At 45.9% G+C, this 14,417-nt stretch overlaps 4 non-coding genes across 4 annotated transcripts; all 4 read right to left on the reverse strand.

Annotated features, from left to right (window-relative positions):
- Nucleotides 1–3,721: 3,721 nt before the first annotated feature.
- Nucleotides 3,722–3,794, reverse strand: trnag-ucc (transfer RNA glycine (anticodon UCC)). Its single transcript has one exon. It is a non-coding gene; the product is annotated as a tRNA-Gly (tRNA).
- A 3,334-nt stretch (nucleotides 3,795–7,128) lies between these two features.
- trnag-ucc (transfer RNA glycine (anticodon UCC)) lies at nucleotides 7,129–7,201 on the reverse strand. Its single transcript has one exon. It is a non-coding gene; the product is annotated as a tRNA-Gly (tRNA).
- A 3,334-nt stretch (nucleotides 7,202–10,535) lies between these two features.
- trnag-ucc (transfer RNA glycine (anticodon UCC)) lies at nucleotides 10,536–10,608 on the reverse strand. The gene has a single exon. It is a non-coding gene; the product is annotated as a tRNA-Gly (tRNA).
- Nucleotides 10,609–13,921: 3,313 nt separating this feature from the next.
- trnav-uac (transfer RNA valine (anticodon UAC)) lies at nucleotides 13,922–13,994 on the reverse strand. The gene has a single exon. It is a non-coding gene; the product is annotated as a tRNA-Val (tRNA).
- Between the last annotated feature and the right edge of the window lie 423 nt (nucleotides 13,995–14,417).

A 14,417-nucleotide genomic window follows, 5' to 3' on the forward strand; every position in this document is an offset into this window, starting at 1 on the left:
TTCACAACAGCGATGAAATAACAGTCTCCATTCGGTTCCAGTAAAAACTCAACTTGCCTGCAATGTAAAGCGAGAGTCGAAGCCATTACCATCACGACAGCAGAGAAACGTTGCAATAGTCAACACGTTTCCATACCACAGTTAAATACCCGGGGGAATCCAGGCAGCGGGGATCGAAGCAGCATTTTAACAGTGCTGCGGCGATGGAGTTGATCAGCTGAAATAGCAGTGGTGGGATTCGAACCCACACCCCTTTCAGGACTGGAACCTGGATCCAGCACATTAGACCGCTCGGCTTGTAAAAGGCTGCAATTGAGAACAAAGCAGTTTCTGCCCAGTTTCGAACTGGGGAACCTTTCGCGTGTAAGGCGGACGTGATGACCACTACACTTCAGAAACCGGCCTCAGCCGGCCGCGCCGCGGTTCTCGGGCACCCAGCACTGAAAGGTGCAGACATTCTCCGTTTCACCTTTCTTTTTCCAACAGCTCGTTGTTATCCAGGGGAATTGACATCTTGAAAACACTGCAGAAACAAACGATTTCCTTACTTTTGCTCCGACTGACCATACCTCGTGAAATTTTCCAGATCCTCAGTTGAGGATCCTCCATGGTCCCTCTCCGACTCGCACAGCTGCTGGAATGTGCCCGGCTACAAAGTCAATTTCGCAGCAGATAATGAAAGCCCATCAATCCGGACAAATATCAATAGTAAGCTGAGTCTATCTTCTCAGACTCTTTCAGCGACAAATGTATCTGTGACTGCGTGAGAATATATGTTCGGTTATGATTTGGTCAAATCACCATGAGCTGCTTGACATTACTTCAATTTCGATTCTTGCTTGACTGAATGATTTCACCCATTGCTCGAACAGGACAACTTTCACATTTACACGGAACACGAAACACACCGGACTACAGGGAAAATGCACAAAGCTGAGCAGGCCGTGTTCCACATCATACCGTGCAGCATAGTTTCAGTCACTGTGTCTGTTCGAGATGCCACTTTCCTTGCCTTTTACCTTAACCGTGCCATTCACTGCAGAGATGTCCACACCTGGACATGAGCCACATGGATATCAACTGAGTTGGAAACCTGTGTGGGAATCGACAAGGAGCGACTCAATACATTTTGCTAAACTCCATGGTGCTTATTAGAAATGCAGTTTCTGTCCAAGTCAATCGAAAAGGCAGTTTCTGAACAAAGTAACAGAAGTTACTGCTCACCCCACCCCCACTCCGGGAGAGGTGCTAACTGCCCTTGAGTGCTTTTTGTTTTCGATGTGAAGAGCTCTCACGCATGAGTCACCTTCACGTCTGTTGTTGCTGAGTTACTTACAAAGAAGGAATTTCAGCAGAGCTGCAACTGCCTCACTTTCCCACTCGCTCTCCCCGTTTACATTTTCCTGCTCGTCAGTGATTTAAAGAAAACCATCAGGATGCGATGTCATTCTGTTGCCTCTCTGTCGATTCCTCCGTTTCAGTTCCAACATGGCTTAGATATCGGGACGCACCTTAATACTAGCGACGTTATGAAAGCACAAGTCCAAATGTTCCTCTGAGAGTGTAATTTCTTTCATTGCTGTTGCTGATTGAATGAGTCACTAACGAGCGCACTGATCCAAACCATGATTCAGCACCTCTGCTGCCAATTCTCGCACGTTGAATAACGACAGACAGCTTCCAATTGAGGTCTTTCAGATACGACTTTGGGCTACATTTGACAGACAGACTAGTTCAGGAATCGGTGGTGTCCTGTGACACCAGCGCGTCAGCTTCTTCCCTGTCTTTGAACCGGCCTGCCTGCACAAGGAATGCAAACGCGGTACTGCTTTTGGTGGAAGATTCAGAACTCTGAAGCAGAATGTCATATGATCAGACCCAGGTTGGAGAAAAACTTTACAATGCTTTGCAAACTAATTTAATGGAATTGCATCACATTTCACAAAGAGAGCAGATTTGTTCGAGCATTTTCGATGGCAGGTTTGCAGATGGGAGAGCAAGCAAGAAAGCTCCGTTCTTGTCCGTGTAAAAGGCTGCAAGTGAAGAACAAAGCAGTCTCGGCCCAGTTTCGACCGGGGTAACTTTCGCGTGTTAGGCGACCGTGATGACCACTCCACTACAGAAACTGGCCTCAGCAGGGCGCGCTGCAGCTCGGTGGCATCCAGCACTGAAAGTTGAAGCCATTCTACGTTTCACCTTTCTTTTTCCAATAGCTCGTTGTTATCCTGGGTAATTGACATCTTGAAAAAGTTAAAAAAAAATAGACGTGAAATTTGTGACAAAATATAGACAAGGATGTCGTCAATGTTCGGACTGTAGAGTGAAGTGGAATAGGCTGGGACAACTTTCCCGGCAGCATAACGGCTGCGACATGATTTTATGGAAGGGTTGTAAACTGAGTATTTACGTGTTTTACCCAAGCTAGGGTGAGTTGGAAACTCGAGAGCATAGGTTTAAGGTGAGTGGTCAGAAATTGACAAAGGACCCCGAGGCACATTTCCCACCAACAAGGTTATGGGTGTATGGAATGAGCTACCAGAGGGAGTGGAGGAGGCTATTACACTCAGAAAATTGCAATGGTAATCGGATGAGTTTCTGGAATACGATGGGTTTTGAGGGATTGAGGCCAAATGCTGTGGAACGGGACTTGTTTCATTTTGTTTATGTGGTGAGCATGGATGAGATACACCGAAGTATCTGTTTCCACGCGGTGTACCCCAATAACCTTGTGTTGCTTACACCGGTTTTAAAGGATTACTTTCTAGCGGAGCTTTCCATCGCAGTCTGTGGCACAATCATTTAGTCTGTTCGACTGCTCACGGGAAAGGTAGTATTGTGAAACACTGCAGAAACAAACGACTTCCTTACTTTTGCTCCGACTGACCATACTTCGTGAAATTTTCCCAGATCCTCAGTTGAGGATTTTTGCTGCTGGAAGTTACCGCAGAACCCGTGTTAAATCGTAACGTATTGAGCGAATCGCAAACAGAAAGCATTTAACACGGAACACAATCAAAGCTGGCATAGCTAAAGCATATTCAGACACAGCGAAGCATGAACGCTAAATGTGAGAGAGTCCGAGGTCAAGAGGCATAAAGTAATCTCACAACTAACAACAGGTCAATTCCAAACTACTCTTTCAAACATACTGCAGCCTTAGTGCACCACCACTTCCCAGACAATGCTGAAAAGAGAGAAAGAACGAATATCATAAGTATGGGCCATAAAAAAAGTGAATTTCAACAATCACAGTCTCGATGAGATTACTTTTCCCTTCAGATGTCTCCAGGACGGAAACGATGGAAATGGGAGAAATTCAATAACATATTCATTGGAACGATTTTCCATTCGCCAGAAAGCCAAATAATGATGAATCGACTCACCGCAGGACTCTGTTTCACAACAGCGATGAAATAACAGTCTCCATTCGGTTCCAGTAAAAACTCAACTTGCCTGCAATGTAAAGCGAGAGTCGAAGCGATTACCATCACGACAGCAGAGAAACGTTGCAATAGTCAACACGTTTCCATACCACAGTTAAATACCCGGGGGAATCCAGGCAGCGGGGATCGAAGCAGCATTTTAACAGTGCTGCGGCGATGGAGTTGATCAGCTGAAATAGCAGTGGTGGGATTCGAACCCACACCCCTTTCAGGACTGGAACCTGGATCCAGCACATCAGACCGCTCGGCTTGTAAAAGGCTGCAATTGAGAACAAAGCAGTTTCTGCCCAGTTTCGAACTGGGGACCTTTCGCGTGGAAGGCGAACGTGATGACCACTACACTACAGAAACCGGCCTCAGCCGGCCGCGCTGCGGTTCTCTGGCACCCAGCACTGAAAGGTGAAGACATTCTCCGTTTCACCTTTCTTTTTCCAACAGCTCGTTGTTATCCAGGGGAATTGACATCTTGAAAACACTGCAGAAACAAACGATTTCCTTACTTTTGCTCCGACTGACCATACCTCGTGAAATTTTCCAGATCCTCAGTTGAGGATCCTCCATGGTCCCTCTCCGACTCGCACAGCTGCTGGAATGTGCCCGGCTACAATGTCAATTTCGCAGCAGATCATGAAAGCCCATCAATCCGGACAAAAATCAATAGTAAGCTGAGTCTATCTTCTCAGACTCTTTCAGCGACAAATGTATCTGTGACTGCGTGAGAATATATGTTCGGTTATGATTTGGTCAAATCACCATGAGCTGCTTGACATTACTTCAATTTCGATTCTTGCTTTGCTGAATGATTTCACCCATTGCTCGAACAGGACAACTTTCACATTTACACGGAACACGAAACACACCGGACTACAGGGAAAATGCACAAAGCTGAGCAGGCCGTGTTCCACATCATACCGTGCAGCATCGTTTCAGTCACTGTGTCTGTTCCAGATGCCACTTTCCTTGCCTTTTACCTTAACCGTGCCATTCACTGCAGAGATGTCCACACCTGGACATGAGCCACATGGATATCAACTGAGTTGGAAACCTGTGTGGGAATCGACAAGGAGCGACTCAATACATTTTGCTAAACTCCATGGTGCTTATTAGAAATGCAGTTTCTGTCCAAGTCAATCGAAAAGGCAGTTTCTGAACAGAGTAACAGAAGTTACTGCTCACCCCACCCCCACTCCGGGAGAGGTGCTAACTGCCCTTGAGTGCTTTTTGTTCTCGATGTGAAGAGCTCTCACACATGAGTCACCTTCACGTCTCTTGCTGCTGAGTTACTTACAAAGAAGGAATTTCAGCAGAGCTGCAACTGCCTCACTTTCCCACTCGCTCTCCCCGTTTACATTTTCCTGCTCGTCAGTGATTTAAAGAAAACCAAAAGGATGCGATGTCATTCTGTAGCCTCTCTGTCGATTCCTCCGTTTAAGTTCCAACACGGCTTAGATCTCAGGACGCATTTTAATACTAGCGACGTTATGAAAGCACAAGTTCAAATGTTCCTCTGAGAGTGTAATTTCTTTCATTGCTGTTGCTGAATGAATGAGTCACTAACGAGCGCACTGATCCAAACCATGATTCAGCACCTCTGCTGCCAATTCTCGCACGTTGAATAACGACAGGCGGCTTCCAAATGAGGTCTTTCAGATACGACTTTGGGCTACATTTGACAGACAGACTAGTTCAGGAATCCGTGGTGTACTGTGACACCAGCGCGTCAGCTTCTTCCCTGTCTTTGAACCGGCCTGCCTGCACAAGGAATGCAAATGCGGTACTGCTTTTGGTGGAAGATTCAGAACGCGGTAACTACACTCTGAAGCAGAATGTCATATGATCAGACCCAGGTTGGAGAAAAACTTTACAATGCTTTGCAAACTAATTTAATGGAATTGCATCACATTTCACAAAGAGAGCAGATTTGTTCGAGCATTTTCGATGGCAGGTTTGCAGATGGGAGAGCAAGCAAGAAAGCTCCGTTCTTGTCCGTGTAAAAGGCTGCAAGTGAAGAACAAAGCAGTCTCGGCCCAGTTTCGACCGGGGGAACTTTCGCGTGTTAGGCGACCGTGATGACCACTCCACTACAGAAACTGGCCTCAGCAGGGCGCGCTGCAGCTCGGTGGCATCCAGCACTGAAAGTTGAAGCCATTCTACGTTTCACCTTTCTTTTTCCAATAGCTCGTTGTTATCCTGGGTAATTGACATCTTGAAAAAGTTAAAAAAAAATAGACGTGAAATTTGTGACAAAATATAGACAAGGATGTCGTCAATGTTCGGACTGTAGAGTGAAGTGGAATAGGCTGGGACAACTTTCCCGGCAGCATAACGGCTGCGACATGATTTTATGGAAGGGTTGTAAACTGAGTATTTACGTGTTTTACCCAAGCTAGGGTGAGTTGGAAACTCGAGAGCATAGGTTTAAGGTGAGTGGTCAGAAATTGACAAAGGACCCCGAGGCACATTTCCCACCAACAAGGTTAGGGTGTATGGAATGAGCTACCAGAGGGAGTGGAGGAGGCTATTACACTCAGAAAATTGCAATGGTAATCGGATGAGTTTCTGGAATACGATGGGTTTTGAGGGATTGAGGCCAAATGCTGTGGAACGGGACTTGTTTCATTTTGTTTATGTGGTGAGCATGGATGAGATACACCGAAGTATCTGTTTCCACGCGGTGTACCCCAATAACCTTGTGTTGCTTACACCGGTTTTAAAGGATTACTTTCTAGCGGAGCTTTCCATCGCAGTCTGTGGCACAATCATTTAGTCTGTTCGACTGCTCACGGGAAAGGTAGTATTGTGAAACACTGCAGAAACAAACGACTTCCTTACTTTTGCTCCGACTGACCATACTTCGTGAAATTTTCCCAGATCCTCAGTTGAGGATTTTTGCTGCTGGAAGTTACCGCAGAACCCGTGTTAAATCGTAACGTATTGAGCGAATCGCAAACAGAAAGCATTTAACACGGAACACAATCAAAGCTGGCATAGCTAAAGCATATTCAGACACAGCGAAGCATGAACGCTAAATGTGAGAGAGTCCGAGGTCAAGAGGCATAAAGTAATCTCACAACTAACAACAGGTCAATTCCAAACTACTCTTTCAAACATACTGCAGCCTTAGTGCACCACCACTTCCCAGACAATGCTGAAAAGAGAGAAAGAACGAATATCATAAGTATGGGCCATAAAAAAAGTGAATTTCAACAATCACAGTCTCGATGAGATTACTTTTCCCTTCAGATGTCTCCAGGACGGAAACGATGGAAATGGGAGAAATTCAATAACATATTCATTGGAACGATTTTCCAGTCGCCAGAAAGCCAAATAATGATGAATCGACTCACCGCAGGACTCTGTTTCACAACAGCGATGAAATAACAGTCTCCATTCGGTTCCAGTAAAAACTCAACTTGCCTGCAATGTAAAGCGAGAGTCGAAGCGATTACCATCACGACAGCAGAGAAACGTTGCAATAGTCAACACGTTTCCATACCACAGTTAAATACCCGGGGGAATCCAGGCAGCGGGGATCGAAGCAGCATTTTAACAGTGCTGCGGCGATGGAGTTGATCAGCTGAAATAGCAGTGGTGGGATTCGAACCCACACCCCTTTCAGGACTGGAACCTGGATCCAGCACATCAGACCGCTCGGCTTGTAAAAGGCTGCAATTGAGAACAAAGCAGTTTCTGCCCGGTTTCGAACTGGGGACCTTTCGCGTGGAAGGCGAACGTGATGACCACTACACTACAGAAACCGGCCTCAGCCGGCCGCGCTGCGGTTCTCTGGCACCCAGCACTGAAAGGTGAAGACATTCTCCGTTTCACCTTTCTTTTTCCAACAGCTCGTTGTTATCCAGGGGAATTGACATCTTGAAAACACTGCAGAAACAAACGATTTCCTTACTTTTGCTCCGACTGACCATGCCTCGTGAAATTTTCCAGATCCTCAGTTGAGGATCCTCCATGGTCCCTCTCCGACTCGCACAGCTGCTGGAATGTGCCCGGCTACAATGTCAATTTCGCAGCAGATCATGAAAGCCCATCAATCCGGACAAAAATCAATAGTAAGCTGAGTCTATCTTCTCAGACTCTTTCAGCGACAAATGTATCTGTGACTGCGTGAGAATATATGTTCGGTTATGATTTGGTCAAATCACCATGAGCTGCTTGACATTACTTCAATTTCGATTCTTGCTTGACTGAATGATTTCACCCATTGCTCGAACAGGACAACTTTCACATTTACACGGAACACGAAACACACCGGACTACAGGGAAAATGCACAAAGCTGAGCAGGCCGTGTTCCACATCATACCGTGCAGCATCGTTTCAGTCACTGTGTCTGTTCCAGATGCCACTTTCCTTGCCTTTTACCTTAACCGTGCCATTCACTGCAGAGATGTCCACACCTGGACATGAGCCACATGGATATCAACTGAGTTGGAAACCTGTGTGGGAATCGACAAGGAGCGACTCAATACATTTTGCTAAACTCCATGGTGCTTATTAGAAATGCAGTTTCTGTCCAAGTCAATCGAAAAGGCAGTTTCTGAACAGAGTAACAGAAGTTACTGCTCACCCCACCCCCACTCCGGGAGAGGTGCTAACTGCCCTTGAGTGCTTTTTGTTCTCGATGTGAAGAGCTCTCACACATGAGTCACCTTCACGTCTCTTGCTGCTGAGTTACTTACAAAGAAGGAATTTCAGCAGAGCTGCAACTGCCTCACTTTCCCACTCGCTCTCCCCGTTTACATTTTCCTGCTCGTCAGTGATTTAAAGAAAACCAAAAGGATGCGATGTCATTCTGTAGCCTCTCTGTCGATTCCTCCGTTTAAGTTCCAACACGGCTTAGATCTCAGGACGCATTTTAATACTAGCGACGTTATGAAAGCACAAGTTCAAATGTTCCTCTGAGAGTGTAATTTCTTTCATTGCTGTTGCTGAATGAATGAGTCACTAACGAGCGCACTGATCCAAACCATGATTCAGCACCTCTGCTGCCAATTCTCGCACGTTGAATAACGACAGGCGGCTTCCAAATGAGGTCTTTCAGATACGACTTTGGGCTACATTTGACAGACAGACTAGTTCAGGAATCCGTGGTGTACTGTGACACCAGCGCGTCAGCTTCTTCCCTGTCTTTGAACCGGCCTGCCTGCACAAGGAATGCAAATGCGGTACTGCTTTTGGTGGAAGATTCAGAACGCGGTAACTACACTCTGAAGCAGAATGTCATATGATCAGACCCAGGTTGGAGAAAAACTTTACAATGCTTTGCAAACTAATTTAATGGAATTGCATCACATTTCACAAAGAGAGCAGATTTGTTCGAGCATTTTCGATGGCAGGTTTGCAGATGGGAGAGCAAGCAAGAAAGCTCCGTTCTTGTCCGTGTAAAAGGCTGCAAGTGAAGAACAAAGCAGTCTCGGCCCAGTTTCGACCGGGGGAACTTTCGCGTGTTAGGCGACCGTGATGACCACTCCACTACAGAAACTGGCCTCAGCAGGGCGCGCTGCAGCTCGGTGGCATCCAGCACTGAAAGTTGAAGCCATTCTACGTTTCACCTTTCTTTTTCCAATAGCTCGTTGTTATCCTGGGTAATTGACATCTTGAAAAAGTTAAAAAAAAATAGACGTGAAATTTGTGACAAAATATAGACAAGGATGTCGTCAATGTTCGGACTGTAGAGTGAAGTGGAATAGGCTGGGACAACTTTCCCGGCAGCATAACGGCTGCGACATGATTTTATGGAAGGGTTGTAAACTGAGTATTTACGTGTTTTACCCAAGCTAGGGTGAGTTGGAAACTCGAGAGCATAGGTTTAAGGTGAGTGGTCAGAAATTGACAAAGGACCCCGAGGCACATTTCCCACCAACAAGGTTAGGGTGTATGGAATGAGCTACCAGAGGGAGTGGAGGAGGCTATTACACTCAGAAAATTGCAATGGTAATCGGATGAGTTTCTGGAATACGATGGGTTTTGAGGGATTGAGGCCAAATGCTGTGGAACGGGACTTGTTTCATTTTGTTTATGTGGTGAGCATGGATGAGATACACCGAAGTATCTGTTTCCACGCGGTGTACCCCAATAACCTTGTGTTGCTTACACCGGTTTTAAAGGATTACTTTCTAGCGGAGCTTTCCATCGCAGTCTGTGGCACAATCATTTAGTCTGTTCGACTGCTCACGGGAAAGGTAGTATTGTGAAACACTGCAGAAACAAACGACTTCCTTACTTTTGCTCCGACTGACCATACTTCGTGAAATTTTCCCAGATCCTCAGTTGAGGATTTTTGCTGCTGGAAGTTACCGCAGAACCCGTGTTAAATCGTAACGTATTGAGCGAATCGCAAACAGAAAGCATTTAACACGGAACACAATCAAAGCTGGCATAGCTAATGCATATTCAGACACAGCGAAGCATGAACGCTAAATGTGAGAGAGTCCGAGGTCAAGAGGCATAAAGTAATCTCACAACTAACAACAGGTCAATTCCAAACTACTCTTTCAAACATACTGCAGCCTTAGTGCACCACCACTTCCCAGACAATGCTGAAAAGAGAGAAAGAACGAATATCATAAGTATGGGCCATAAAAAAAGTGAATTTCAACAATCACAGTCTCGATGAGATTACTTTTCCCTTCAGATGTCTCCAGGACGGAAACGATGGAAATGGGAGAAATTCAATAACATATTCATTGGAACGATTTTCCAGTCGCCAGAAAGCCAAATAATGATGAATCGACTCACCGCAGGACTCTGTTTCACAACAGCGATGAAATAACAGTCTCCATTCGGTTCCAGTAAAAACTCAACTTGCCTGCAATGTAAAGCGAGAGTCGAAGCGATTACCATCACGACAGCAGAGAAACGTTGCAATAGTCAACACGTTTCCATACCACAGTTAAATACCCGGGGGAATCCAGGCAGCGGGGATCGAAGCAGCATTTTAACAGTGCTGCGGCGATGGAGTTGATCAGCTGAAATAGCAGTGGTGGGATTCGAACCCACACCCCTTTCAGGACTGGAACCTGGATCCAGCACATCAGACCGCTCGGCTTGTAAAAGGCTGCAATTGAGAACAAAGCAGTTTCTGCCCGGTTTCGAACTGGGGACCTTTCGCGTGGAAGGCGAACGTGATGACCACTACACTACAGAAACCGGCCTCAGCCGGCCGCGCTGCGGTTCTCTGGCACCCAGCACTGAAAGGTGAAGACATTCTCCGTTTCACCTTTCTTTTTCCAACAGCTCGTTGTTATCCAGGGGAATTGACATCTTGAAAACACTGCAGAAACAAACGATTTCCTTACTTTTGCTCCGACTGACCATGCCTCGTGAAATTTTCCAGATCCTCAGTTGAGGATCCTCCATGGTCCCTCTCCGACTCGCACAGCTGCTGGAATGTGCCCGGCTACAATGTCAATTTCGCAGCAGATCATGAAAGCCCATCAATCCGGACAAAAATCAATAGTAAGCTGAGTCTATCTTCTCAGACTCTTTCAGCGACAAATGTATCTGTGACTGCGTGAGAATATATGTTCGGTTATGATTTGGTCAAATCACCATGAGCTGCTTGACATTACTTCAATTTCGATTCTTGCTTTACTGAATGATTTCACCCATTGCTCGAACAGGACAACTTTCACATTTACACGGAACACGAAACACACCGGACTACAGGGAAAATGCACAAAGCTGAGCAGGCCGTGTTCCACATCATACCGTGCAGCATCGTTTCAGTCACTTTCCTTGCCTTTTACCTTAACCGTGCCATTCACTGCAGAGATGTCCACACCTGGACATGAGCCACATGGATATCAACTGAGTTGGAAACCTGTGTGGGAATCGACAAGGAGCGACTCAATACATTTTGCTAAACTCCATGGTGCTTATTAGAAATGCAGTTTCTGTCCAAGTCAATCGAAAAGGCAGTTTCTGAACAGAGTAACAGAAGTTACTGCTCACCCCACCCCCACTCCGGGAGAGGTGCTAACTGCCCTTGAGTGCTTTTTGTTCTCGATGTGAAGAGCTCTCACACATGAGTCACCTTCACGTCTCTTGCTGCTGAGTTACTTACAAAGAAGGAATTTCAGCAGAGCTGCAACTGCCTCACTTTCCCACTCGCTCTCCCCGTTTACATTTTCCTGCTCGTCAGTGATTTAAAGAAAACCAAAAGGATGCGATGTCATTCTGTAGCCTCTCTGTCGATTCCTCCGTTTAAGTTCCAACACGGCTTAGATCTCAGGACGCATTTTAATACTAGCGACGTTATGAAAGCACAAGTTCAAATGTTCCTCTGAGAGTGTAATTTCTTTCATTGCTGTTGCTGAATGAATGAGTCACTAACGAGCGCACTGATCCAAACCATGATTCAGCACCTCTGCTGCCAATTCTCGCACGTTGAATAACGACAGGCGGCTTCCAAATGAGGTCTTTCAGATACGACTTTGGGCTACATTTGACAGACAGACTAGTTCAGGAATCCGTGGTGTACTGTGACACCAGCGCGTCAGCTTCTTCCCTGTCTTTGAACCGGCCTGCCTGCACAAGGAATGCAAATGCGGTACTGCTTTTGGTGGAAGATTCAGAACGCGGTAACTACACTCTGAAGCAGAATGTCATATGATCAGACCCAGGTTGGAGAAAAACTTTACAATGCTTTGCAAACTAATTTAATGGAATTGCATCACATTTCACAAAGAGAGCAGATTTGTTCGAGCATTTTCGATGGCAGGTTTGCAGATGGGAGAGCAAGCAAGAAAGCTCCGTTCTTGTCCGTGTAAAAGGCTGCAAGTGAAGAACAAAGCAGTCTCGGCCCAGTTTCGACCGGGGGAACTTTCGCGTGTTAGGCGACCGTGATGACCACTCCACTACAGAAACTGGCCTCAGCAGGGCGCGCTGCAGCTCGGTGGCATCCAGCACTGAAAGTTGAAGCCATTCTACGTTTCACCTTTCTTTTTCCAATAGCTCGTTGTTATCCTGGGTAATTGACATCTTGAAAAAGTTAAAAAAAAATAGACGTGAAATTTGTGACAAAATATAGACAAGGATGTCGTCAATGTTCGGACTGTAGAGTGAAGTGGAATAGGCTGGGACAACTTTCCCGGCAGCATAACGGCTGCGACATGATTTTATGGAAGGGTTGTAAACTGAGTATTTACGTGTTTTACCCAAGCTAGGGTGAGTTGGAAACTCGAGAGCATAGGTTTAAGGTGAGTGGTCAGAAATTGACAAAGGACCCCGAGGCACATTTCCCACCAACAAGGTTAGGGTGTATGGAATGAGCTACCAGAGGGAGTGGAGGAGGCTATTACACTCAGAAAATTGCAATGGTAATCGGATGAGTTTCTGGAATACGATGGGTTTTGAGGGATTGAGGCCAAATGCTGTGGAACGGGACTTGTTTCATTTTGTTTATGTGGTGAGCATGGATGAGATACACCGAAGTATCTGTTTCCACGCGGTGTACCCCAATAACCTTGTGTTGCTTACACCGGTTTTAAAGGATTACTTTCTAGCGGAGCTTTCCATCGCAGTCTGTGGCACAATCATTTAGTCTGTTCGACTGCTCACGGGAAAGGTAGTATTGTGAAACACTGCAGAAACAAACGACTTCCTTACTTTTGCTCCGACTGACCATACTTCGTGAAATTTTCCCAGATCCTCAGTTGAGGATTTTTGCTGCTGGAAGTTACCGCAGAACCCGTGTTAAATCGTAACGTATTGAGCGAATCGCAAACAGAAAGCATTTAACACGGAACACAATCAAAGCTGGCATAGCTAATGCATATTCAGACACAGCGAAGCATGAACGCTAAATGTGAGAGAGTCCGAGGTCAAGAGGCATAAAGTAATCTCACAACTAACAACAGGTCAATTCCAAACTACTCTTTCAAACATACTGCAGCCTTAGTGCACCACCACTTCCCAGACAATGCTGAAAAGAGAGAAAGAACGAATATCATAAGTATGGGCCATAAAAAAAGTGAATTTCAACAATCACAGTCTCGATGAGATTACTTTTCCCTTCAGATGTCTCCAGGACGGAAACGATGGAAATGGGAGAAATTCAATAACATATTCATTGGAACGATTTTCCAGTCGCCAGAAAGCCAAATAATGATGAATCGACTCACCGCAGGACTCTGTTTCACAACAGCGATGAAATAACAGTCTCCATTCGGTTCCAGTAAAAACTCAACTTGCCTGCAATGTAAAGCGAGAGTCGAAGCGATTACCATCACGACAGCAGAGAAACGTTGCAATAGTCAACACGTTTCCATACCACAGTTAAATACCCGGGGGAATCCAGGCAGCGGGGATCGAAGCAGCATTTTAACAGTGCTGCGGCGATGGAGTTGATCAGCTGAAATAGCAGTGGTGGGATTCGAACCCACACCCCTTTCAGGACTGGAACCTGGATCCAGCACATCAGACCGCTCGGCTTGTAAAAGGCTGCAATTGAGAACAAAGCAGTTTCTGCCCGGTTTCGAACTGGGGACCTTTCGCGTGTAAGGCGAACGTGATGACCACTACACTACAGAAACCGGCCTCAGCCGGCCGCGCTGCGGTTCTCTGGCACCCAGCACTGAAAGGTGAAGACATTCTCCGTTTCACCTTTCTTTTTCCAACAGCTCGTTGTTATCCAGGGGAATTGACATCTTGAAAACACTGCAGAAACAAACGATTTCCTTACTTTTGCTCCGACTGACCATGCCTCGTGAAATTTTCCAGATCCTCAGTTGAGGATCCTCCATGGTCCCTCTCCGACTCGCACAGCTGCTGGAATGTGCCCGGCTACAATGTCAATTTCGCAGCAGATCATGAAAGCCCATCAATCCGGACAAAAATCAATAGTAAGCTGAGTCTATCTTCTCAGACTCTTTCAGCGACAAATGTATCTGTGACTGCGTGAGAATATATGTTCGGTTATGATTTGGTCAAATCACCATGAGCTGCTTGACATTACT

Source organism: Hemiscyllium ocellatum, chromosome 39 (assembly GCF_020745735.1).
Source record: "Hemiscyllium ocellatum isolate sHemOce1 chromosome 39, sHemOce1.pat.X.cur, whole genome shotgun sequence".
NCBI lineage: Eukaryota > Metazoa > Chordata > Chondrichthyes > Orectolobiformes > Hemiscylliidae > Hemiscyllium > Hemiscyllium ocellatum.